The sequence below is a fragment of the Phycodurus eques genome, chromosome 10, assembly GCF_024500275.1.
Source record: "Phycodurus eques isolate BA_2022a chromosome 10, UOR_Pequ_1.1, whole genome shotgun sequence".
Lineage (NCBI taxonomy): Eukaryota > Metazoa > Chordata > Actinopteri > Syngnathiformes > Syngnathidae > Phycodurus > Phycodurus eques.
The window spans coordinates 4918132-4945410 of NC_084534.1; the positions used below are offsets into that span (position 1 = coordinate 4918132).

Below are 27279 nucleotides of genomic sequence, written 5' to 3' on the forward strand. Positions count from 1 at the left end.
TTTTTCTCTCATTAAAATAAAGCTGTCTGATGTCACCACCCTCACAGTCACAGTTCCCCATGCCATAGTTTAATGTAATCTTTCCAAAAAAATAATCTGCTCTACTGCCAGAGAAAATGCTTACAACATCTTTAATTTATGACATGCCTCTTATCTCCCTAAAGCAGCAATCACTAAATATTATCAGAGTGCTACAAGATGGAGGTCCGCAAGTGTATCTTTCTGGTGGGATTTCAATAATGCTCTCTTGACCTGCTGCCCCTCCTCAGGCAAGCAAGCCCAAATAACATTTAAAAAAACAATAACAGGCAAATTCCGACCTGGAGCTATGTTTCTGCCTGTTTTGAGAAACATGCTACACTGCAATTCATGGCTCCAATTAATCGAAAGTGGCCATGTGTTAGTCATCGTGTGGACTGAAATGGTCGTTCCACCTGTCCACAAATGATAAACGCTATTGCCTTGGAGAGAATTTCAAAAATGAGTCAGGGTTCAGCCATTAATATTCCTGACGACTGCTGAGGTAGGGAACACTTTCTCCCTTTTACGTCAGCTGGCAAATGTGCAGCTATACACAGTGTGAGGCTATAAACTGAGCTTGGGGCGAGCAGCCCTTACCAAGAAGAAGTTGTCTGTTACTCCGGCTGTCAAAAACTACCAATAAATCTCAATCCTGGCACATACAGACATGTGTGTCGACCTGCCCTTGGCTGATAAAATATGTTCTGTACCTACCATACTGAATACAGTTAACCTCCGTTTTTATTACAGTCCAGACGTTCTGTGTCGTACAGGACAGCTAATTCACCATCATCACCGCACAAATTTCATATTTTCACTGGTAAGTCAGCTAAATTGAGTTATCATACTGATATTTATTCTTGTGTTCGTCTTTAGAATGCGTATGAGAAGTGTTTTGCGAGGGTAATTTGGGGATTTTATAGATATATATAAACACACACTTCTTTGTTTTCTTTTAAATAACCCCCGCGAAAGACCTACTAAGATCTATTGTATGACTACATACTGAATCAATATGGAAACCAAAATTTTCTGGGGATGTTTTCCATTTTATATACAATAACTGATGTATAGATTAAATGTTCTCCGGTGTTGTTGCCATGTTTAATTACATAAACCTGTGTGAGCTCACTGTTTGTGAAATTACAAAAACTAATTGAAATGAGCAGGCCCAGCAGATCACGGCTTTCAATGTGCATGGTTCTCTTAATGATCTGTGACTGCAAATGAAAAACCAGCAGAATTCAAGCACTATATTGGCCACATTTGGATGAAATGTGCATTTTGTTTCTCATCTGTGATGCTTTCATTGTCTCCTCAATTATTTCCAGATCCGTGTTGACGGGATTTATTCAGCAGCACTACAAATTATCTGATCAGACAAATATCTCTCCTAAAAAGCCACATCAAACAACTTGCTGACATTCTACAATGGATCATCAGTTGCAGAACATGTTGGGTGTTCTGGTTGCGGTTAAGCTTAGCAAGGACTTTGAGCACATGTTGAGAGTTTCTATGCTAAAAGTGTGAATGCAGAGTCCCGATTCCAGTCACACATGACAGACACTTCCACACTTTTTTCCAGCTCTCTCAGCCAGCCGTTAGAGCATCACAGATGGCATACTTAGTGACTGTAGTAGTTATCTGCACTCCTGATACCACACCTATTGAACATCTGCTTCATCTCTTGCAGCACAAAACCTGCACTATGGTAATGATTATATTGAAATGTATGCTATTTTCGTTATAGCACAACTAAAATATCCAAATTGTTGTGGATTGTGGATGGGTAAGAATATGTGTACTGACATTTAATGCATGTGTGCAATAGTAGTCGTGTATTATCCTCTGTCTGTCTTAATTCCTCTATAAAGGGCTACACATTTGCCTTGTCTATGAGTGCTGCTAGACAAATAAACCTGCGTAGAACTCAATTTCAACATGCGACCAGATCAATATGCTATTTTTCCAGGTCAGTGAGGTCACTTTCACAGTGGAAAAGGCCCCTGCTATACAACTATTTGGAGTGTGTACACAGCTGACAGAAAATACAGATGCAAACATGAGCTTGAAAATGAAATCATTCAGATAAATGCAGTGCTGCTTAGTAAAGCAGGGAGGCATGGTAACTGTTTCAGTTGGACAGCCTATGGTGATCAGCATGCATACATTCATACATGCATCTTTAGAAAAAGATAATGAAAAACACACTTACATGGAGAAACTCATATCACCTTTTCTAGGGTAAATTACTCATTTCACTTTTAATTAACAATATAGGCGAGCATGCTGGAACATGTGGTTGCCATGACTGCCTTACAGTCAAAGGTCCTGGAGTTGAAGCTCGACTTGGGCTTCTCCGTGCGGAATTTTCATATTCTCCCTATGCTTGAATGAGTTTTTCACTCGGGTTCTCAGTTTTCCTCTTATATTTGAAAAACATGTTACATTAATTAAAGACTGGCGACCAGTCCAAGGCGTACCCCAGTTCTCACCCAAAGTCATGTGGGATGGGCTGCGGCTCACCTTTGACAGTGGACAGAATAAACTGTAGAAAAGTAATAGATTAAAAATATATAGTAATAACACATTGAGCCATTGGTAGTGTAGCGATTCACAAAGCTGACTACAATGCAGCTGTCAGAATATGCTTAGTTTATGTATTAATTTTTACTTGAAGTGTGAAATATTAAACAAACACTTATAAGTATGATTATTTCCATCAACAGTAGCTCGTCTGTCAAAGAAAGTTTATGAGGAATCATTCAAACCACTGGCAACTTGCTATCCTTAATCCTGTTATGTCAACAAGAAGGTTTAATTATATCCAGAAAACAAGCTTTTTCCTTCTTATGGTCTTATAACAAAGAGAAGCAGAGCTGACCATTTACTTGGACTCTCCCTCACAATGAGCAGTAAGGATCCAACAGCCTTTAAAGGAGTGTCCTTCTGGCCATTTGCTTCCACACACATCTTGGGTCAACCCTTCAGGATCACGAGGGATAAGAGGCCCGTCACACTACACAGCTAATCCTGCAGTGGAAAATGTCGCTGGGATCCGTCTCACATCAGCACACAGCAAGAGATGAAGGCCAGACCAATATTTGAGACCATTTACTGATTGTGTGTGTGCCTTTGTGTGTGGAGGGTCGTGGGTGCGGTCATGTCTTTGTGTGATTTTACACAGATAGGTTGTCAAAAGACAGGCTGGCCAACTTTTCATGCCTCATTCTCATTTCCATTCAGTGGCTACATAAAGGCAACACAGGGAGGTCTATTTTAGACCATGTGTGGGCTAACAGTATTGTTAAAACATTATACAGTATTGCAATGTTTGGGCATGCTTAGAATAATTGATTTTTACTTATTTGTAATTAAAAGAAGGAGTATGTTTGCAGCTTCATAGACCATCTATTTAATGTCCATGCTTTTGAAAAATCAATCTTACTGTTGTGGGAACCCTGTAAATATGTTCTTCTCAGAGCATCTTTGATAGCCAATTACTTCGTGTCAGGTGCCATGGCCTAGAGGCACATTTATATTAAATGCCAGCAACCAAACTAGCATTATGTTTTCTTTCTCGCTCCATTTTATGTGTTACACATGCATGATTATTGTCTTGTTAATTTTTTTTTTGTCATTAAAGCAGGCTCAGGATAGTTGGTATATAGGGCTGTAGAGACTAATGTGAAGTATGGATCATTACACATTTGAGGAACATGTACTTAGTATATGCCCACAACTATATAAAATACATGCTTTGCTTAGGCGGCATGATGGGAGATTGGTTAGCACATCTGCCTCACAGCTCTGAGGAATCTGGGTTCAAATCCGGCCTTGCCTGTGTGGAGTTTGCATGTTCTCCCCGTGCCTGTGTGGGTTTACTAAGGTTTCCTCCCACATAACAAAAACATGCTTGGTAGGTGATTTAAAACTTTAAATTCTCCATAGATGTGAACGTGAGTGTGAATGGTTGTTGGTCTATATGTGCCCCGCGATTGGCCAGTTCAAGGTGTACCCCGCCTCTCGCCAAAAGTCAGCTGGGATAGGCTCCAGCGCACCCTTAGCTCAAGTGAGGAAAAGCTGTACAGAAAATGGATGAATGGATGCATTGCTTAAAAAATCATAGGTTACCCAAGGAAGGTAGAACGGTCACAAAAGCAAACTGTCTTAGTTGCTATCATATGTGATGTCACCAAATGGTCACGTGGTGTCACGTGGTGTCTCGGTTGGCAGAAAGCCTAAGGAAGTCAATAGCTGGACATGAGTTAATTGGGTTATTCATGCTGTCATGCGTATTTCCATTAATTAACAAATGGTAGTGTCGTCTTGCATTATGGACTGTACATACAGATTGTAAACGAAGGATTCTAAGAGCTTTTACGGCGTCCCATAGCAACATGAAGCTCATTGAAAGCTTACGTGAAGCCACATTACGTAACAAATGTAAACCTGCTGATTGACCATGTTGGCGTTCAGCACTTAATATAGTAATGGTAAGACACCTAACTTTATATTAACTTGTTTTGCAATATGTTCCAATATTAGATGCCATATATTGTTCATATTTAATGATATTTGACACTAAGGCAACAACATAAAATTAATCATCCCATATTACGTAATAAATTCCATCTCACTCTTAAATACTTGATACCTCCATTATTTTTCGTGATATTTTACCTTTTATAGTAGTCCTACTATCATATACAAGCTACAAATTGATATGCGATATGCGCCTTATATTTCACTACATACGCAAATGCACATTATGTATGGAGACCTTTCGCCGTCTGAACATTTTCTAATCAACAACTGAATGATTAAAACGTACTTTTGTGAGTCAAGAGACTTGTAGAGTTTCATTAAATCTTTTGTGTTGGCCGAAATTAAAAGTTGTCGATCAAATACACATCCCCTCTGGTCAGGCCAGTAAACGGATTTGGGACATATTTGTCCGTAACGTTGTATTTAAGGCAAATTCTGGTTGCCGCTATTGTACAGACGTTTGGCTGCTAGGTTTGCTTGGCATCAGGTGATCCAAATTTGCATACTGCGATAAAAAGTCATGAAAACGAGGTTTTTAAGCCAATATTATATGGAAGTGAACGGGGCTTCTGCCACTGAAAGTAATGCGCATGTGCCCAAATTATGTCATGATGACGTTTTGTGAACGCTCCCTTTGATAGGAATGGCTGAAAATATTTAGATTCTACTCCTTCTAGTTCCAGTTGTTCAAGGTGGAAATGCTCACACCTGGAAAACTCATATTGATTGCATGACTTCATAGCGCTTGTAGACGTGCAGTATGATTGCTTTGCTATTTATCAATAATACACGATGAAGTTGGATCACTTCAAGGAGTATTAAAGGAATAATATGCACAAAATGTATGAAATGAAATGAAAAAGAGAGAATACCATTCCTTCATTGGCCACTTTGCAATGCTCTGGGTATAGAGTAACACTGTAAATCATGTTGTTAACAGGTTGTTAAAGCACTGGTAATGATTTTGGCCATGATTAACATCTATTACCAGACCTCAGAGTCTGTGTTTCATTGTGCTAGAGTATGCTGCGGTGTTGGTATGTTTCATTCAATGTTTTGATTGAATTATTCAATTATTATTCAGTCAAGAAGCCTCAGGGGTCCATGCTTGTCCATGGTTTGCATTCATCATGCATGCAGAAATTAGATAAATGACATATTTACAATCTGCAATGATTGCAGTGTATCAAGCCAATAGTAAAAAAACAACGGAGTCATTATTACACTAAATAGTATCATATTAAAAAATCTCAGAATTCTCATTGCACTATATGGTTTTTATACTGCATGATTTATAATGAAAATGATGACCATACAAGGACTGGACTTGACGATCAAATTTTCCATGCATCCATTTTCTGAACCACTTATCCTCACTAGGGTCGCGGGCGTGCTGTAGCCTATCCCAGCAATCTTTGGGCGAGAGGCGGGGTACACCCCGAACTGGTCGCCAGCCAATCGCAGGGCACAGAGAAACAAACAACCATTCGCAATCACAGTCACATGTACGGGTAGTTTTGAGTCTTCAATACAAACTCCACACAGGTGAGGTCGGATTTTGAACCCGGGTCCTCAGAACTTTGAGGGGGATGTCCTAACCATTTTTCATCGTGCCGCTGATAAAATTTTGTAACGCATAAAAATCTTTGATCATTTGATTGATTTCTGAGTCACCATTCATATTAAATATTGTACAGTATTCGTTTTATTGTGTATGTGTCAGTATTGAAAATATGTGGTATAGTCAAACAAATGTAATTTTTTATTTATACTGTATGTTTGTTTTAAATCATTAATATGGTTACCTCAAATAATAAAGAACATGTCTGGAATGCCAAGATGTGAGAAGGTAACTACGAAAATGTTTAAGAGAATGTCAATAGTCTTTTGTTAAAATATGGATATGCATCACCTTGAACAATTTATTCCGGGACAGCATATCATATTCGTTGCAGTGTAGCATTCAGGCTAAAATCAAATTGAACATGCATCTCTCATGCGACATTTGTCTTGTACTTTCAGGGGTCGCAATAGAGAGTCACTCACATGATTTGTTTGGCACAGTTTTTACATCAGATGCACTTCCTTATGCAACATTCCCATTTTTTTTGTTTATGTGGGCTTGTGTACTACCAGCTGTGGTTGGGTTTTAGGGCACTGATGAGCAATTGAACCTGTACCAGTACACCAATGTTGTCCAAATCCTGAAGCCATCTAAATTATACCAGCATGAAAGTGTGTGACTTTTAGAAGCATATAGTTAGATTTATCCAATATGTAGGGGTTGCAAAGAAAAAAAATTCCCATGATCCATTTAGGTTCTGTCTACTTCAGCTTGAGCTGCAAACAAACATTGTAACACACCGTCACTCCATCGCTTCTTTCTAAAGATTGCTTTTCAGTCAGGAATGCAAAGTTTAAACAAGTAAAACCAAAGCATAAACTTGAGGTCGAGCAACTAAAAGTCTGCATTTGATCTTAACTTCTAACCTGTGACTGGAAGAAAATTAGCATAGCCACTTGTCCACAAAGGGTACTCAAAAGACTATTCCAGAAAAAAGCATTCCTCCGTGATCCATGAAGTAGTATTCAGGGTCATTGTTGGTGTTGGTCTGCAGAAATACAACAAGCATATACTGGATTCTGGATTGTTATTTTGGTTACTCTCGTCAAGCGTGGAAGATATGAGGTAAGGTTATGATTGGTAAGTTAGTTTGTTTTAATAATCAGCTCGCTCAAGAATATACTTGTGGAACCATTTACTGACAGCACCTGTGCTATCAGTCATTTTATCAGCAAAATCACATTGTTCACGATTACTACCCTTGATAAGACTGTTGTAATATCAGCCCATGCTACATTCTGAACAGATGTTTCATTGTCTAAAGACAAATCTCACTATTCAATGTAGCCATCCATGCTTGCATGCATCTTTGAGAGAGGAAGAACCAGGGTCAAATGCCTGGAAACCATCTGCCTTATTTTCATAGTTCTCATGCTGAGTCATAAGTCTGTCTTTAATGCAATCCCAAGTCAACATCAGTTAGTGTGGACTATTCCATGTCACGAAACGGGAACCATTATGAATGTATTAAGATGCGGCGGCAGTGGTATTAGCATTTTGGACACAAATGAATAGATGGATTTGTTCCTGTGACCCCTGAAAGACTCTATTAAAAGGACGTTTATGAATTACTCTTTGAACTTAGTGAAATTTGGGCACCACAGTAGGAACCATTGACAAGCTATCCATCCATCCATTTTCCGTCCCACTTCTCCTTACTCGGGTCGCGGGCATGGTGGAGCCTATCCCAGCCAAATCCGGGTGGGTACATTTCCTAATTTTAGATTTAGTTTGTCATTTGCCTGAAACCCCTGCCTACAACTCTCAAATAACATTCGGAATTTGTTGAATGAATGCTACTAACTGAGTTGACTAATCCCACATTTCTACTGCATTGTACTCTTTTGGACACCATGGCTCGTTGACAGTTTTTCATTGGAAAAAGAAGGTAGTGCTCCGATTTTTAGTGCCTGTTCAGTTTCCAAGTGTGCCAAATCAATACCATATGGGTAACAAACTACTTCTGATTGTTCATTGGTCAAGCAGAGTCATCACTGCCGCAAAATTGTAACTTTTGAGGAAACACTGCTTAAGAGCGTAGCTTTCATCTCAAGATCCACATTAGTGCATGTGTTATTGAATAAGTAACTGTGCCCAAAGGTTACTCTTTAATTGAATATTGTACATGCATAATTCAGAAATTCAGAATATTTTTAGCATAACTTAGATGGATTCATTGATTGAATTACTTTGCTTGCAATCCAAAAAAATAATCACTATCACTTCCTATTAAATAACTTAAACCCATTTTTCTACAAATTGCAGTTTTATTTCAGAGACTGGAATTGTGTGTGTTTTTGTTGTCCATTTGAAATTGTGAATTGAAAAGAATTTAACTAAAATACATGCACTGATTACTATCTTGGAAGTGACATAACTAAAAAAAGACCAATGGTGTTATAACATTTCAAGACCAATGTTATCATGATATCATCTGAGCAAAAACAGGTCAGGTTTTCATTTAATCATTTAATCTAAAATACCGTGTCTTTTGCTACAAATTGTCAAAGCAAATGAATTTCCAACCATACAACATTTTTACTGAGAATGTTTAACAAACTCAGATGACCAATTTAGGTCAGGCTCCAACTGGGTGCACTACTGGAGATTCTGACCTCTGCTTTATACGGGTGACTGATCCCATGAACAATTGGTATTGATCTGCATCAGGTAGGACAAAGTGTAGCCACTGGGCTGATCATTATCAATGACGCTCTATTTTCCACAATATCATCAAATTCAATAAGATTGATTGATTTATCTAGGAATAAATTCTTGATATACAGCTTTTTTGGTGTGCAGCAAAAGGGGGTTTGCAGAATAGACGCTAAAACAACGCCACTTTGCAGTGTTTTTATGTATAATGAAATAAATGAATTAGTTCTTGTGTTCTGTTCAACCAATGATATAAGAGGTAAATATTGTACCAGAAACTCTCAGGAGCGCATTGAGTTCAGTTACTTTGAAAGCATATTGATTGAAAAAATCAAGAGAAATCTTTGAGAAGAGGGCAATGTACAAAAAACTAGAAAAGCACCCAGAAATATGAGTCCAGGCTCATCTATAAAGAGTTAATTTGGGCAGCTGAAAATCTCTATTTTCAATTTTGAAACAAAAGCGGGATAGTCCTACATACCCATATAATTGGAAAAAGATAACCATGTAGGGCTTGTCATGTTTTCTGAATAAATAAAGAAATGTGATCAATGTTATTGTCCTGACCCTGTATAGATTTTCCAAATATTGCACTCCCATACCTTCCAAAGGAAAATAGGCAATCCATCTTTATGAAATATGGTTGCACACATTTGACTTTGCAAATTTCAATGCAGAAATATTTTGTTTCGAAGATGCTGATGATGCTATTTCAAATCTGAAACACAATTCAGAGTCATTGCCTCCACATCCACAACCCATCAATTTTACCAGGCCCATCCCCCAGTTTAACACTGCTTCCTCTGTTTCCTCCCATCTACTCCCTACTCAATATTGAAACATCATGTTTTCAAGCTCTTAAAAGAAGATAAATGAAGATAAATTCCCTAATTAGTCTCCTTTGTTGATTTAGAGTGGTTTTAAGAGGGTTTATTGTATGTCTACTGCACACCACAGGTTTCTTCTTAAATGTAAGTTATGAACTGTGAATTCGCCTCAATGATTTAATGTGTTCACACCATGAAGTCTTGTATGAGCCATCTGAAAGTGCAGAGCAGGCAGTACAGTAACAGCCATTTGTGTTCAAAGCTCTAATGATGATGGTTGTGGATTTGCTGTGGTCTGCATTGTGGGTACCAGAGCCTCTGACACTGGTCAGTGGAAGTATTCCTCAGCATGCTCTTTGTAGATGCATTTACTGTGCCAAGGCAGGAATCAAATAGAATAAACATGATTTCTTGTGGTTTCCGCTTATGAGAACACAACCTATTCAATAGCAATAAATGTGATTTGATCTGTTGCCTTTTTTCCAGTTATCATGACTTGTAACGCTGTCATTTAATTGACTTTAACACACCATAGTGTGTGTGGCAGGGAAGCATTTTGAGAGGTGCCCATAGTATGGGTAGTATTCTTACAATTTGACAGAAAATTAACAAATACAGTAGATCTAACTCAAATGACAAAACTGAGAAAAAGTATTTTCACACACAACCATAAACAGTGCGCACAATATTGGGGTGCAGTTTAAACAGCAACACTTTCAACTCCATCTGCTGAACTGTATCTGTCAATCCATCCAAGTTTTGAGTTACATGGAAGCCGGTCATAATGACAGTAAATTAACTCACCTGTGGGGATCTTTTACACAAGGTCAACATTTGTTTTTAATAAAAAAAAAGATAGCATTTTATACCTAAAGAGTATTATTTATGTGATAATAGGGTTCGATTCTAAAAATCCAGAAGTAGTACTACAGTATGTTGAGTAGTAACTATGAGGATGAAAAAAATCATAGGGTTAAAAACCTGACAGACTTAGTTTATTTTCTCAAAATACATAGATGACAATTGGATACAGATGAGTTTTTTTATGAGGATCTATTGTCACAGTGTGTTACTGAAACACTTCTTTTGATATACATAAAACACAGTTATTCCGTGAGGATATGCCAATAGATTTTCTACGTAAACTAAATGTTTTCCCCACTATTTCAATAATTCTTTCCATCGCATGGCAAGTTTCACATGGGAGGAAAAACAAAACAGTTTTTTACAGGACTGAGATAACCAAAGACAGTCCCAAAAAGACCCATTTGGGTTTAAACAGCATTGGAAAACGAGGGTTTTGTAAAACATGTCATGTTTGAGAAATTTTTACGCAGAGGAATGCAGTTTGCTATGTTATGAGCAGCAGGAGAGTCTCATGCTTGCTTGGCCTTCACAGAATGACACAATAAACAAGGTTAATACTGAACCTTTTGCCACACTTTTAAGTCTGGCTAAGAACCATCCACACTGCAAGTGGTAAAGGAAAAGAGGCCTCCACGTGGTATTAATGATACTGGCCTCTAAACAGCAGAAACAGACTTTGAACCCGCCACACCTCCTCCACTGGTGAACCACAAGAAAAGGTACAGCCATCTGTAAATTTGCTTGGGGACATAGGGAATGCTCACTGCTTGTGGACATGATGCTAATGTTTCAAAAGCGGGTGAGTTATACCACACAGCACAGCTAAGGGGCCTATAAAGCACCAGCTAAACAAGAATAGACACCCTGGGGGAGTCAAATCCGTGAACAGGCCCTCATGATTTGTGAAATGCCAACCCGCCTCACAGTGTGGAGAGGATAATCACAATTCCATGACATAGGGTGCAAACTGTGGGTTCAGCTGGGGCAAGCAAGTTTTAGAAAGAGATTACTGAGGTATAAAATGGTTTTAAAAAGCAGGTATGCGTTTGTTGTTCAATGCAGAGAGCAGACAACCGTGAATTCAACAACTGTCAGAAAAGTGACAGGCCTCAACATTACTGCCATCAATTATTTTGGCTTTCTGAAAGGATCTTTGAAAAGACAGCTCAACTGTCACTTCAAGATCTCTGCACTCCTACTAATTTATTATGACCCCTGCTGAGACTTTTTCTTTTTTTTCAGTAACTGAATAAATTTTAGGTGTCATCAATGTCACAAAAACATGTGTGATTACCCTTTCAGTGAGACTCAGTACATTTGTTGACATCTGGCAGGACTTCACATCTCACAGAATTTTTAGGCTCAGATTTCACATCCTGCCCTCAAATTGGTATCATAAAAAAAAAATACCTCAGTGTGACACATTAAATAAGCATACAACTTTAGATCCCATGTACAATCGAATGAAATCTCTGCCCGTCCACCACCCACAATAAAACCAGATATTTACAAGCAAAGCTGTGACATGAACTGTCTGACAGTTTCAGTCAGGTGGACTTTATGTTGGTGTTGGTGAGTGAGTGTATTTTCGTCTGAAGAAAAGGGTATGTGTGTGTGTGTGTATATCTTAATTGTAATAAATAAATCTCAATTAATTGTATCACAATACTTGGTTTTACTTACTTACTTAATACTTGGAATTAAGTTCACGACTGAATCAAATAATTGACACAGTCAGGAATATTGTTAACTCTGGACATAATATAAAGCAGTAGAAAAACGAATAGAAAATATCCCTGGCCAAAATTAATCAGACCTAAAGTTGAAGTGGCATTTTAGGACAGTTTTTTTTTTTTTAAAACTGTCTTGCCTTTAAATGGTTTCTGCGTGGTAGTTGAAAGCAGTTGTCGGAGGGTTGAAGTGCTTCAGTGCTAAGAACACCCCTTTTTGCCCAACTTGCACAAAACCACACTGAACAAAGCTTCCATCAGGGAGTATTTTTGTAATGAAATTAGCCGCCAATCAATCCGAGCAACGCTGTTTCATCCAATTCCTAAATTTTTGGTAGAAAAGCTCTGAGGTGTGCGTCAGTGTAATCGGTGTACCAGGAAATACTGCACTGACAAAGGTTCTGCATTGTTTGAAGCAGAAAATGTGATTAAAGTCTGTTATTTTTAAAAAATTATTCATGTTAATGCAGCCCTATGGGGGGCACAAGCCAGCGCAAACTGTAGGCCGGTCCCAAGCCTGGATAAATGCAGAGGGTTGCGTCAGGAAGGGCAACCGGCTTAAAACTTTGCCAAACAAATATGAGCATTCATCCAAAGAATTCCATACCGGATAAGGTCGTGGCTCGGGTTAACAACGTCCGTCACCGGCGCCATCAACCTGCAGGGCGCCGGTGTAAATTCAGCCGCTGTAGGTTGAAGTCGAAGAGGAAGAAGAAGAGGTGGAAAGCGTGTTCTTCGGCAGAAAGAGAAGAGGAAAGCACAGAGCCTAGAACTGAATGTGGGAACTTTGAATGTTGGGACTGCGAAATCTCGGGAGTTGGTTGACATGAAAAAGGACAAAGGTTGATATATTGTGTGTCCAGGAGACCAGGTGGAAAGGAAGTAAGGCTAGAAGTTTAGGGGCAGGGTTTAAATTATTTGACCATGGTGTAGATGGGAAGAGAAATGGAGTCGATGTTATTTTAAAAGAAGAGTTGGCTAAGAATGTCTTGGAGGTGAAAAAAGTATCAGATCGAGTGATGAGGCTGAAACTTGAAATTGAGGGTGTTATGTATAATGCGATTAGTGGCTATGCCCCACAGGTAGAATGTGACCTAGAGGTGAAAGAGATATTCTGGAAGGAGCTAGACGAAGTAGTTGTGAGCATCCCAGACAGAGAGAGAGTCGTGATTGGTGCAGATTGTAAAGGACATGTTGGTGAAAGAAAAAGGGGTGATGAAGAAGTGATGGGTAAGTAAAGCATCCAGGAAATGAACTTGGAGGGACAGATGGTGATAGACTTTGCAAAAAGGATGCAAATGGCTGTAGTGAACACTTTTTTCCAGAAGAGGCAGGAACATAGGGTGACCTACAAGAGCAGAAGTAGAAGCACACAGGTGGATTACATCTTGTGCAGACGATGTAATCTGAAGGAGGTTACAGACTGTAAGGTAGTGGTAGGGGAGAGTGTGGCTCGACAGCATAGGATGGTGGTGTGTAAGATGACTCTGGTGGTGGGGAGGAAGATTAGGAAGACAAAAGCAGAGCACAGAACCATGTGGTGGAAGCTGAGACAGGACGAGTGTTGTGCAGGTTTCGGGAAGATGTGAGACAGGCTCTCTGTGGACAGGAGGAGCTTCCAGAAAACTGGACCACTACAGCCAAGGTGATTAGAGAGACAGGCAGGAGAGTACTTGGTGTATCTTCTGGCAGGAAAGGAGAGAAGGAGACTTGGTGGTGGAACATCACAGTACAGGAAATCGTACAAGGAAAAAGCTTAGCTAAGAAGAAGTAGGCTACTGAGAGGACCGAGGAGAGGCGAAACGAATACATTGAGATGCAACATAGGGCAAAGGTAGAGGTGGGAAAGGCCAAACAAGAGCATATGATGACATGTATGCCAGGTTGGACACGAAAGAAGGAGAAAATGATCTAAACAGGTTGGCCAGACAGAGGGATAGATATGGGAAGGATGTGCAGCAGGTTAGGGTGATTAAGGATAGAGATGGAAATATGTTGACTGCTGCCAGTAGTGTGCTAGATAGATGGAAAGAATATTTCGAGGAGTTGATGAATGAGGAAAATAAGAGAGAAGGGAGAGTAGGAGAGGCAAGAGAAGTGTGGTGGACCAGGAAGTGGCAATGATTAGTAAGGGGTAAGTTAGAAAGGCATTAAAGAGGATGAAAAATGGAAAGGCAGTTGGTCCTGATGACATTCATTTTTTTTTTGTCCTGTTCGGCTGTTAGGTCAAGCAGAATGGAAAATCTGTATCGATTTTATGCTGAAACAGTTTTACTGTGTCACAGTGTAGTTTTTAGGGTTCCGCTGTGGTATTATAATTGAGTTTTATTGAGAATCAGACTTGATCAGTCAAACAGAACAAAGTTTCTAGAAGGGAGGAAGAAACAAAGACAAAAGACAAAGCACTAATTGTAAACGGGATGAGTAAAGTAAATCATTACATTATCTACAACAATGAAACGTTAAATATGAGTGTTGCATGGGGCTGCAGTGCTACACACTGTGAGTGAAGGACAGTAACAAGACAGAACAGGACAAGGACAGGAGAAGAAGCATGCACGACCAGGGTCGTGAACCCAGCTGCACAACTGAAGTGTGGTGGCATTAATTATTTAAATTATAAAATGGTACAGGACGAGAGTATAAGTGAGGGGATACACAAGCGATTTGCATATTCATGAGTTATTTGTTGCAGTAAGGATACATGCAAGTGAATTGACACCGTTTTACATGCACAAAGACTGACAGAAATGTCCTGTAATTTCTGTGGCCGCACCGCGGCGGCTGAGGACCCCACCCAATCAATCGAGGGGCGGGATCAGGACCAGGGTCCACCCGAGAGCAGCCCAGCGGACAGGACACGTCCCACACCGAGGGACCCAGGGCGGTCCGCCAACCCCACCGAGGCGCCCCAACAACAGGGGCCGCGGGGACCCAATGTGGAGGTATGAAGCATCGAGGAGAGGTGGCTGTGGAGTTTTTGACCAGCTTGTTCAATAGAATTGTAGCGCGTGAGAAGATGCCTGAGGAATGGAGGAAAAGTGCGCTGGTGCCCATTTTTAAGAACAAGGGCGATGTGCAGAGCTGTGGGAACTATGGAGGAATAAAGTTGATGAGCCACACAATGAAGTTATGGGAAAGAGTAATGCAGGCTAGACTCAGGACAGAAGTGAGTATTTGCGATATAGAATAGAATAATACAGGACATGTACGAGGGCAGCAGAACAGTGGTGAGGTGTGCTGTAAGTGTGACAGACGAATTTAAGGTGGAGGTGAGACTGCATCAGGGATCAGCCTTGAACCCCTTCCTGTTTGCAGTGTTGATGGATAGGCTGACAGATGAGGTTAGACTCGAATCCCCGTGGACCATGATGTTTGCAGATGACATTGTGATATGCAGTGAAAGCAGGGAGCAGGTGGAGGAACAGTTAGAAAGATGGAGGCATGCACTGGAAAGCAGAGGAATGAAGATTAGCCGTAGTAAAACAGAATATATGTGCATGAATGAGAGGGGTGGTGGGGGAAAAGTAAGGCTACAGGGAGAAGAGATAGCAAGGGTGGAGGACTTTAAATACTTGGGGTCAACCGTCCAGAGAAATGGTGAGTGTGGTCAGTAAGTGAAGAAAGGGGTCCAAGCAGGTTGGAACGGGTGGAGGAAGGTGTCAGGTGTGTTATGTGACAGAAGAGTCTCTGCAAGGATGAAGGGCAAAGTTGATAAAACAGTGGTGAGGCCAGCCGTGATATACACAGATTAGAAACAGTGGCACTGAAGAGACAACAGGAAGCAGAGCTGGAGGTGGCGGAAATGAAGATGTTGAGGTTCACTCTCGGAGTGACCAGGTTGGATAAAATTAAAAATGAGCTCATCAGAGGGACAGCCAAGGTTCGATGTTTTGGAGACAAAGTTAGACAGAGCAGATTTCGATGGTTTGGACACGTCCAGAGGAGAAAAATTTAGTATTTTGGTAGAAGGATGATGAGGATGGAGCTGCCAGGCAAGAGAGCTAGAGGAAGACCAAAGAGAAGGTTGACGGATGTCGTGAGGGAAGACATGAGGGCAGTTGGTGTTCGAGAGGAAGATGCAGGAGATAGGCTTACATGGAAAAGGACGCCGCGCTGTGGCGACCCCTAAAGGGGCAAGCCGAAAGGAAAAGAAGAACGTTAAACGTTAATAATGTTAAATACTTACTTATTTCAGCCACTGTGTGTGTGTGTGTGTGTGTGTGTGTGTGTGTGTGTGTGTGTGTGTGTGTGTATATATATACACATCCATCCATTTTCATTACCGCTTATCCTCACGATATATATCCGCACGTGTGTACACAGTATATACAGAATGTGAAAACTTTTCTGCTCTGGCGAAGAATAATTCCTCTGCAATGTAGTCACGCATGACTGAGTCGAGTTGAATCGGCAGTTCTGAGAAAATTTGTCAAACACCAGTTGTCTGCGCTTTGCCTATAATATGAAAAAAGTTTGACTAACTATTCAATGAATATTAATCCACCTTATGTTATCAAGCAACAGAATTAGAAGCAAAGTCACTGTCAAATCTCTGTCACTCTCTGAAGAATTCAATCAGAGAGCCATGAAGTCAATTTAAATGCAAATGAGACAACAAACTTTCAAGGAGGTGTGGAGCTTCTCTGTGAATTACTGCTTTAATGTCCATGCCAGGAAGATGACACAGTGTGTGTTAGCTCATTGATGACCCACCTCCTGAAACTCTAAGGGTCATAATTAAGCCACATTGATGGAGGCCTCGATACAGAGATAAAATCTTGCGTCATCCATCCATCCATCCATTTTCTGAGCCGCTTATCCTCACTCGGGTCGCGGGCGTGCTGGAGCCTATCCCAGCTGTCATCGGGCAGGAGGTGGGGTACACCCTGAACTGGTTGCCAGCCAATCGCAGAATCTTGTGTCATATATATCAAAGTTGGATTTCACTGGGACCGCTGCTATTGATTTGTTTTTGTCCTTTATATAGAATCACTTCAAGCCCTTAAATGTGGTAATGGTTCAAAAAATTAAATAGTTCAAAGCTGTTTGTGGAAATTGTTACAGTGGAACCTCAATTTACAAATGACACTGTTCACAAAGATTTGCTATTCAATATAAATTTTTGAAGAAAAATTACCTCGGTTCTCGCACTATTTTCGGTTCACGAACAGTCCGGCATGAACTCGAAGGCTCAGTAGTGCTTTTTCTCGCACTGCATAAACATCATTGGCTGCTGATTCAAACATTGCAGGTGTCCGTGTTCTTGTTTTGTTTTTGTTTTTTTTTCTAAATCAGGTGGCACTAAAGCTTGCAGTCTTTAACTTATTACATTTGAATATTTTTTTTATTTATCGAAACAAAGTTTTCCTTCCTTCCTTCGAAAACAAAGTTTTCCTTCCTTCCTTCTTTCCTACTTAGTAGATTCATGAGGATTTATCCGAATTTACATTTCTCAAAACAAAGCACCCAATCAATAATTAGCACAGACATTGCAACTAATTATTATTAATTAAACAGCATTGGAAGCAACCCGGGGATTAGCCTTTTGGTTAAAAAAAAATCATCTCCGCGAATATTGGATATAATTGGTGGTTCACTAAACTAACATATTACAGTACACCAATCATTATTTAGCTAATATGCAATGAAACCTTATTCAGAATATAGCTATGGTATACTGATAGTGATTTAATGTCAAAAGATGTATACCAAACTATAACTATGATAATTATGTTTTCTGATTTTAAATTATTTTCATCCTGACACTAACTGGATGACCTCTAAGAGGCCATAAAAATATATTTTGTCAGAAGCATATTTCTTTCCAGAAAGAATCTGCCCATACAAAACTAATGAGGTCACACCAGTCCGTAGTTCATTGGGGGGTGTGGGGAATGCTCTGCTAAGGAGATGAATGAATTTGGAAATGAACCAGTTTGGCACGACTGTTTCATTCATCAATTGTTCAACGAAGCAGGGAAGTATACTGACCACGAGACAAGATAAGTCTTGCACTTAGTAGGAGATGCTTAAAAATGACTGAACGACTCTTGGATGCTTATCTTACATTGATTAACTGGTTAAAGAAAGTTCAAGGAAAGTACATCTAAAAAGGTCCAAACATATCACAGTAGTGCACTAAATTGTCCCAACTCTGCTACAGGACCCAGCTGGAACGTTTTTGTTGTTAGTAAGCTTTCTACAATCCTCTCTGCCCATTAGGATGAAGAGATTAGGTCGTTTGTTGTTCATGAATTCCCCAATAAATTAAATGAGTCAACAATGGGACTGCTGTTACAGAAAACAAATACGGATTACAGACCTTGTTCAGGTGGTAGCCCAATTAGCAAATTGGCCACTCAGCAGGTCAGCCTTTGGTTTCATGAGTCCAATTCAGCTTGATTTGCTCTAATCTTCACTTTGCAAAACAGTGTTGTGTTAGACCTGAAGTTATCATTGTCCAAATAAATAGCCACTTACTATGCAGACACAAGGACTTGCTCGTTCACACCAAATCAACGTGGCCGACATGGGTCTCTGCCTGCTGCCATCCTTCTACAAGACCCATGAGAGAGCACCACATACATTAATGAGATCCCAGGGGAAGCATGTGGACGCACAACCGACCTTGTCATACAGACACCTACTATACAACTCATTTTAGGCCCATTGTCACAGTAGCTTCAGAATGACATGACAAGTTAGCAACCTGTGATATGGTTCGAATAAATGTTACCTCTACGTTTTCCACTATCAATGGGCTCTTTGCACATAGCATAGTGATATATTGGAGATAATACAGTTGACCGTTTTACGGTTCTGGAAAAGCGGTGTTTTAAGCTACCGCAGGTTTCACAGTGATGTTAAACTCACTCATGATTACGATTACGTGTACTGCACTGCCCCAGAACCTGATTTCCTGGACACAGCATTGCATGAAAAAAATCATTTAAAAGGAGATATAGACTTGTTAAAGAAAGACTTCCGTAAATTAAAAATTAACTCTACATATGAATTGCAATTATTCGCCTCATCCAATGATGATGTTCGATTCTACTGTATACAAAAGCTACCCATAGCATTAAGCAGACCTCCATTTATACTATAAGGTTTTACGTGCTTCTTCAGAGATCTGAAGCAGAAAGCCCAGCCACCTCCCCTGTCTGACACAATCTTAGCTATTTTCTGCATTAATGACTGGAGATGACAATAAATAACTGGTTCGTAATAACATTAATACTGAGGCGTCAGAGACTCTTTTGGCTTGGAGAAGAAGAAGCTTTAATGAAGGGAAGTGGAAGGCCAATGTTTACCACAAAACCCACTGTCAAGGTTTCATGAAACATATCAACCTTGTCCGACATATCGCTAAGACACACACTCATAATACAGGCAGGAACAAATCTGAGTAAAGAGCAACGTTTAGTTTGTTTTACTACAACTACCTACAGAACGCCGCAAAGCACACTGGGACTGCACGGTTTCACCGTCACTACAGTACATTATCACATGCGTATTCTATCACTAATCGGGTTTTTATATTAGCATATTGATAACCTGACTGTATCTAATGTAACCTCAACATCAGGAAGAATATTTACTTATAGCTTCACATATGTGAATGTAACAAGATGCATACATTAAATCCTTTCTCTAATTTGCTGCTCAGTGCTTTGGAGAAGGACTTGCAAAGATGATGTACGTCTAGGATGGTTAGTTTGGACAAGTCCCATAGACACCATATGTAGAATAACACAATTGTTTGAAACTGGAAAAGACCGAACCGAATAAATGAATGATAAAATCTACTATACATTTTTTAAAAATCATGTAACATATCCTGCACATTGATTTGATTGCATATTTGATTAATATGATTTAAAAGATTAATTCAAACTACATTTAACAGTGGTAAAATAGCATTTGTTGCCTGTCCCTCCTTCCTAAAAAATTACTTTACCATGAAACGTAATCATTTAAATCCTTTATAAATGTTGTATTTTTTTACATGTTTGTGTTACTCCTTATCCCAACTATATTTTAGTTTATTTTGTCAATTCTGGTACTTTCATTCCTGTTACTCAAATGAGAAATTTCAGTAAAATAAAAGACTGACCAAAATAATCATAATAATAATAATACGTTGCCTGAGATAGGGCAATACACATTTTCAGTAGTTCAATTGTATTATTAGATTTAAAGTTATAATGAGGCAGAAATTGAACTTTATTTTGAAAGAGTAAGAACAAGCAAATGGCACCGATTCAGTGAAATGGCCCATATATAGTGTATTCGTACATTTCAAACATGAGTCTTTTATATACAAATGGGAATCAAATTGTCTTTGAGATCTGCGCTTGTTCTTGTAAGGAGCAGACTTGTGAGCGCCGAAAAACGATGTGAAAAATTGTATTGTAATTAAATTGTATTTCATGTCATTTGGCCCTTTCTCCAAGCCAAACCAGTGAAGCGAGACATTGTACTATATTGTACTATACTGTACTACTATTCAATACTATACTATGCTATACTATACTCTACTATATTTTACCACACTACGCTACATTAAATTACATTACACAATGAATCAACAAGATATTAAGATGTAATAATGTTTCTACTGATGGAAATTATTTTGAATTAATTTAACTGTCTCAATTGAATGTTAGTAAATGCATGTATTGAGATTAGTGTTTTTTTTAAATGGAATAATTCTGTAATTCAATTTGTTGATGATGATGAGCAATTACATCTGAAGAGTGTGAGAATAATATGAGGTGTGTATAACTGCGGCCCGAGTTCATCCTATATGCCCTCTGTCTGTCACATGTGTCCTCCCTCCTCCTGGGTGCCCTACACTTCCATGTCCCACGGGTCCCCCTTGGATCCTTATCCATGCAACCACACACAATACCCTTCATGGAACACAAAGCTAGTAATACCGTGCTCTTCAGTTCTATTCTTTACATTTGTCACTTTTATTCTATTGCTCTTTGTTCGTCTTACCTCTGTATGCATGAGTTGTCCCAAAGTCAATCTGCAATTGAAATGGAAATTTTTGCTTTTACCAGTGACTTAAGGGCTATAACTTCTTTCTCGTGTGGGCATAGCTGTCATGTTTGTAGTTCCTTGGAGAGTCTGGTGGCAGTGTACAACAATGTTTTTTACATAAACATTGAATTTTATGGATATGTGCTGTCCAGTGCTGTCAAATTTCCGTTTTAAGTCTCAGCTGAGAAACTTGGCTCAAATCTGAAGTTGACAGCAATCTGAGCACATTGGGATTAGAAGTACAGACTTTCACTAAGCATACCCCTTTGTTTCTCTTTTTTTTCCCTTTTTCTTGATTAATCCAGTGATTCCTAACCATTGTCCCGTGACACATTAGTTTGCGGTTCAGGTGCACTGCGGAAATGTATCCAATTTTACTTAATTGGTCAGAAAATTATTTGTCTACAACAAATACTGTACATTTGTTCATCTGGCTATGCCAGTGACGTATAGTGACAGAAAGAACTAATACATGCTCCTCTGTTAGATGGCAGACAGTACATAATTGACTTATGTATCCACTTTTTGTGACATTTTGTCTGGTGGTGTTCCGTGAGATTTTTCCAAGGTAAAATATGTGCTTTGCCTCAATAAACGTAGGGAATAAGTGGATTAATCAACCCCACTGGCTCTATTCATAATTTAGAAAAGTTTTGCAGCATACATTTTTATGCAGTGGAACCTCTGTTCACAAACGTAATCTGCCATAAGACTCTCTTTATGAATCAAAATGTTTGCGAACTGATGTAATGTTTTTCCACCCATTCATTTCCCATATCGCTTATCCTCACTAGGGTTCCAGGCGTGCTAGAGCCTATCCCAGCTGACTCTGGGCGAGAGGCGAGGTACACCCTAAACTGGTTGCCATACAAACAACCATTCGCACTCACGTTCACACCTACGGGTAATTTTAGAGTCTTCCATTAACTTACCATGCATGTTTTTTGGATGTGGGAGGAAAACGGAGTACCCGGAGAAGACCCACACTAGCACGGGGAGAACATGCAAACTCCACACAGGCGAGGCCGGATTTGAACCCCGTTCCTCAGAACTGTGAGGCAGATGTGCTAACCAGCCCAACCCCAGTCCCCTTGCTGGGTTAATGTTTTTCAAAAATGTGCCTCGCCCAACCTCAACCTTGTTTACAGGTCTTCAGAAGAAACAATTCAATAATAACAAAAGGTGGTGGCAAGCACCCAAGCCCACCAGTGAGAGCTGACCAGACGTCGCCGGAACTGCAACACTTTCCAGAGCTTCCTCATTGCACAATCACTTGCACTTTGTACTTTCTTGGGAGCCATCCTGAGGACTAATTTTCAGCAAAAACAAAGATACCTGAAACAGTTGACGCAAAGAACTTATTGTGTTTACGCAGTGTGAGAGAACCTACAAAGAGTGTTGCTTTGGGTTCACCACTATTCCCAAACTGAAGCAATATTCGTCAAATGTTTTTGCTCTTAAACTGATTTGTTCGTGAACAGAACTGAACTCAGGTTCAATTGTACATGCCATGTTTTGTTGAAAGTGTTAAAACAAGTGCTTTTTCATTCTTTATACTACGGATAAAGTAATGGGTGGAAATATGAGCAAGATAAGCATGACTAGTCAAACACAACATTCCAATTAAAAATCTTTGTAAAGTAGACTGAGGTCGGGGCAAAATAGCACGTGTAAAATGTGCAAAGTTTGATGCTTGCGCAACAATAAGAAGAAATGTGTATCTTGAATGGCTTGGTTTGTGGCAAGCTGCAAGCTGTGTAAAATATGTTGTGAGAAAAATATTCTCTGTACCCTAAGTGAAGGACTACCCTCGGGCAGATGTGCATGCACATGAAGATGGCCAGCAACTAACCTTTTATGCTATTCCAACATGAGAAAGAAGTGCTGAAAAAATTGCATACCATTGAATTGCATGCCAGTGCACTGATTAATTTTGTGTGTTGCACAAAAAGCCATTCATCCCATCCAGTGGCCCTGTTTATACAGTATGTTATAATCAGCAAGAAGTAAACCTTTATTCTGCTGGTCAACACCTGTCCTATATTCCCTCCATTCCATCTCATACATCTTTTTTAAAGGATGCAAAAAAAATATATTTTTTTCTGACACCCCTCTGTAGGTCTTCTCTGACCCAGTCCGGTATCACGAGAATACAGTTGATAAATTTGCACATTATTAGAAAGCAGTCAGGGAAATTAACATTTTATCTTACTAAACACACTTCCAGGTAAATCAGTCCCTCTGCGCATGTAGCTTGTGACTATCATGAAAAGAGAGGGCTTTGATATTGCAAAGCACCGAAGTGCTCGAAGCCTGCAGCTGGGATCATGGGTCACCAATATAATTGCTTGTAGCGCTGCAGCCTGAGCTGAACCTCAATTAGGATCTGGGTACTTGCTAGGTGCCACATGTCACTTGATATGTCTGCCAGTCACACAAGGGAATACTTTTTAACTTCTCAAAACCACCCGGTTTCAGTGCTATGTTCTCGGTTACTCCTGAAATGACTAATTGACTCTTAGGGCTCTATTTTCGTGACCGGTGTAAATTTATTTGTAATTTCGCAGACATGTGCAACCCGGCATATTTAAAAGAGTGGTTGTCTGCGATGTTGTGGGTGTGAACACAGCCGACTTCATTTGCCGTCAATCAAAGTGGGTCCTTTCATTCTCTTTAAATGTGGAGCAATGAGTCTTGCATTGAGACGTCTCTGTGTGGAAAAGAGATCCGTGCACAATTGGAGCCTTGGCCAGTGTGGCAACAGACAGTGTGAATGAGTATCCTTATTAGATACATTATGAGCTGGTGATAACTGCTGAATATATCCGTGGACATCAAGTGTCTACCCCCAACCCCGATCGTTCGTGTACCCCCCATACCTGCATGCCAGCCAGTGTGATGATTTAAAATATATAATAATGCTAATAACAATAATACGGTCATTGAATTGATTTCTAGAATGATTCAGAAGGTTTGAAGCCTGCTGTTCACATATTTATGAATTAAATACATCTGACATTCACAACACATCCACAGACCTCAGAATCTGTTTGGCTATGTCCCGATCACATTCACCAAAATCGGGTTAGACCAGCGGTTTACCTACTGCGCGAGACTTATTTAGATGTGGTCCCAGCAGGCATAAATTTAGACTTTCAGCCACCAAATTGTCATATGCACCGGCCGCATGTCAAAGCACACACCCTCATTGCGTCCGTACGCCCAACATGTAGCTGACCGATATGCTAAATTGGTAATCATGCACAGATAAAATCAGAATCTGCCCGCATTTGCGCCCGCCGCAGATGCGCTGTCTATGAAAATAGAGCCATTAGTGTGATATCTCAAATAACTGCTGCTCACTGATCTCAGCTAAGTGTATCTAAAGTCTGCTGCAGAGATGCTTCGGAATCCATCTGACATGCCACATTGCAACAGATATATTTGCTGATGTTGATACAAGATGTACACCAATATAATGTTGGCCGAGTTCATCCTTCATTCTGTCTGTACAAAGATAACTTTTTTTAAGGTAAGCTGCAGTTGATTTGACCATATGTGGTGTTGAATGGAACATTCTTTTAGCTGTAATGTACAATTAAATTAAATTAAATGTGTACACTCTTTTCTCTTTAAAGCCACTTGATTTAAATTGATCTAGGACAGACCTGATAGTGTGGAGGTGGGTTAGCCTATAATCAATTGATCATCATCATCGATCCATCCATCCATATTCTGAACCGCTTATCCTCATTAGGGTCACGGACGTGCTGCAGCCTATCCCAGCTATCCTCGGGCGAGAGGCGGGGTACACCATGAACTGGTTGCCAATTGTAGGGCACATAAACAAACATTCACACCTACGGGCAATTTAGAGTCTTCAATCAACCTACCACGCATGCTTTGGGGATGTGGGAGGAAACCGGAGTGCCCGGAGAAAACCCACACAGGCACGGGGAGAACATTTGCATGCTCCACACAGGTGAGGCTGGGATTTGAATCCCGGTCCTCAGAATGGTGAGGCAGATGTGCTAACCAGTCGTCCACCGTGCCGCCTGATCATCATCAATCATAGTTTTAGTTCATGTTTTAATAATAATAGTTTTAATAATTCATTAATAATCCACTTCGTAGCAAACTCTTTAATAATCTACTTACTTTCAAGGTAAATGAAATGGAATGTTACAAAACCACGATCAGAGGCTTATAAATTCAAACCAATGCATATACTGTACAGGATAATGTACCGTAACATACATTGTGTGATCCATTATTGTAAGTGTGTGCTTATGGGTGAGTAATGTTACTATGCACAAACACAAGAGGTTTCTTCACTGGTCTAGCAATATTATAGACCACTAAGGTAGGCTGATTCAGCGTTGCCATGGTGATGACAGAGACAAGCAAGTCTCCTTTTTACAAGCCAGTGTACCATCCACATACACTGAAGCTATCATTCTAAGGTACCATTACTACTTTATATTGTTGTGTCTTACCATACATGTGTATCGTTTAAAGCTTTGGAGACGCCGCCTGCTCATAGAGAAGGGAAGTCTATGTTTCTTTAGGCTATGAATTCTCTCTTACTCTTAATTCAATGCAATGCACGAAGGCACGCACACACTGTAATCACAGGTGTGTCTGCTGCAAGGTAAACACTATGTGAACAGGTGAAGCCTGCTTTTATCTCACATCTTCAATGCACATTTACCTTCAGAGGCCCTTTGTGAAGTTGTGCAATCACAAAAACAAGAAAGAAAGGCTCATTTGGAACACTTTGTGTTTGTGAGTTTTAGTGTGGATGAACCAAAGGGAGCTGAACACAACACTGGAAAACCTCAGTGATGTAGCCGGAAGTTAGATCTCTAACAGGGTGTTTCCTGACGTTGGAGGAAACATTTGATGTGCATTCAGAGTCAACTGAGTGCACTAACCGCGAAGATATGAAAAACGAGCTTGTCTGCCATGACAAAGGATGTTCTGTTTGGTGCATTTTGTGATCTAACTGATTAAAAGCATGAAAAGGCCCATGAAATGCATCAGGTTGGAGCTGAATATTAAGAGGCTAGGGACTGGCTGACATGGGCTCATTGGGAGATGGTGGACACTTTGCTTGTCCAATTACTGGCTCTTGCTCAAATTGTTTGGTGAGAAACATTCGACCTACTTCTGGACACAAAGCACCACTGCCCTGAATAGTGAGAGGCTGTGGACCATGTGTGATGACAAGTGCTATTACAAGCTCTTGTCTTTGGCCTACAAATTAAATTCCAGGAACCATCCAGGTAATTATTGTCTATGTGTGCTTATATATGTTTGAGGTGACCGTAAATAGGATGTGCTCTACTTGAAGAGCATCTTGAAATGATTACATTAATTAATGTCAGTCTGACCTTCAGAAGGTCTACATGTTAAGTAATTGAGCCATATGGAGTGGGACAATATTAGCTATATTACATTTCTCTAAATTAGCATTTTATGAAAACAAAACAAAGACTATTACATACAATATAAACCCGACAGATGGTGTCACAAACAGCAGCAAGTGAAAAACATAAAAAAGAAGAAAAACTTTAAAAATTAGGCTTTCTTTAAAGGCATCATTAGTAATGAGAAACCACGGAACCACTGACAACATCTGAAATTAGGTGCTCACTGTGCTACCCAAGTGATATACATCTGGTCCATAAATTCATCAAGGGCACCAGCTCAGTGCACAGCAGTTACACACAGCCCATCAATTACAGGAATATAAGCAACAACCGCTGCACCAATTTCTTATAATGTGTTTTTAATCACACTCACTAAAGTCTCATCAGTCATTGTAAACTTGTGTCACACATTTGCAATTGTAGCATGGCAGGCAATGGGAAAATACCATTGTTTATTTAATAGCATGTTTATTACAATTTACCTTTTCACTTAATACCATGATAACTCGAATGCTGAAACT

At 39.8% G+C, this 27279-nt stretch overlaps 1 protein-coding gene across 1 annotated transcript in view; it reads right to left on the minus strand.

Moving 5' to 3' along the window:
• chl1b (cell adhesion molecule L1-like b) overlaps positions 1 to 27279 on the minus strand; it is a 93993-nt gene that overhangs the window by 66118 nt on the left and 596 nt on the right.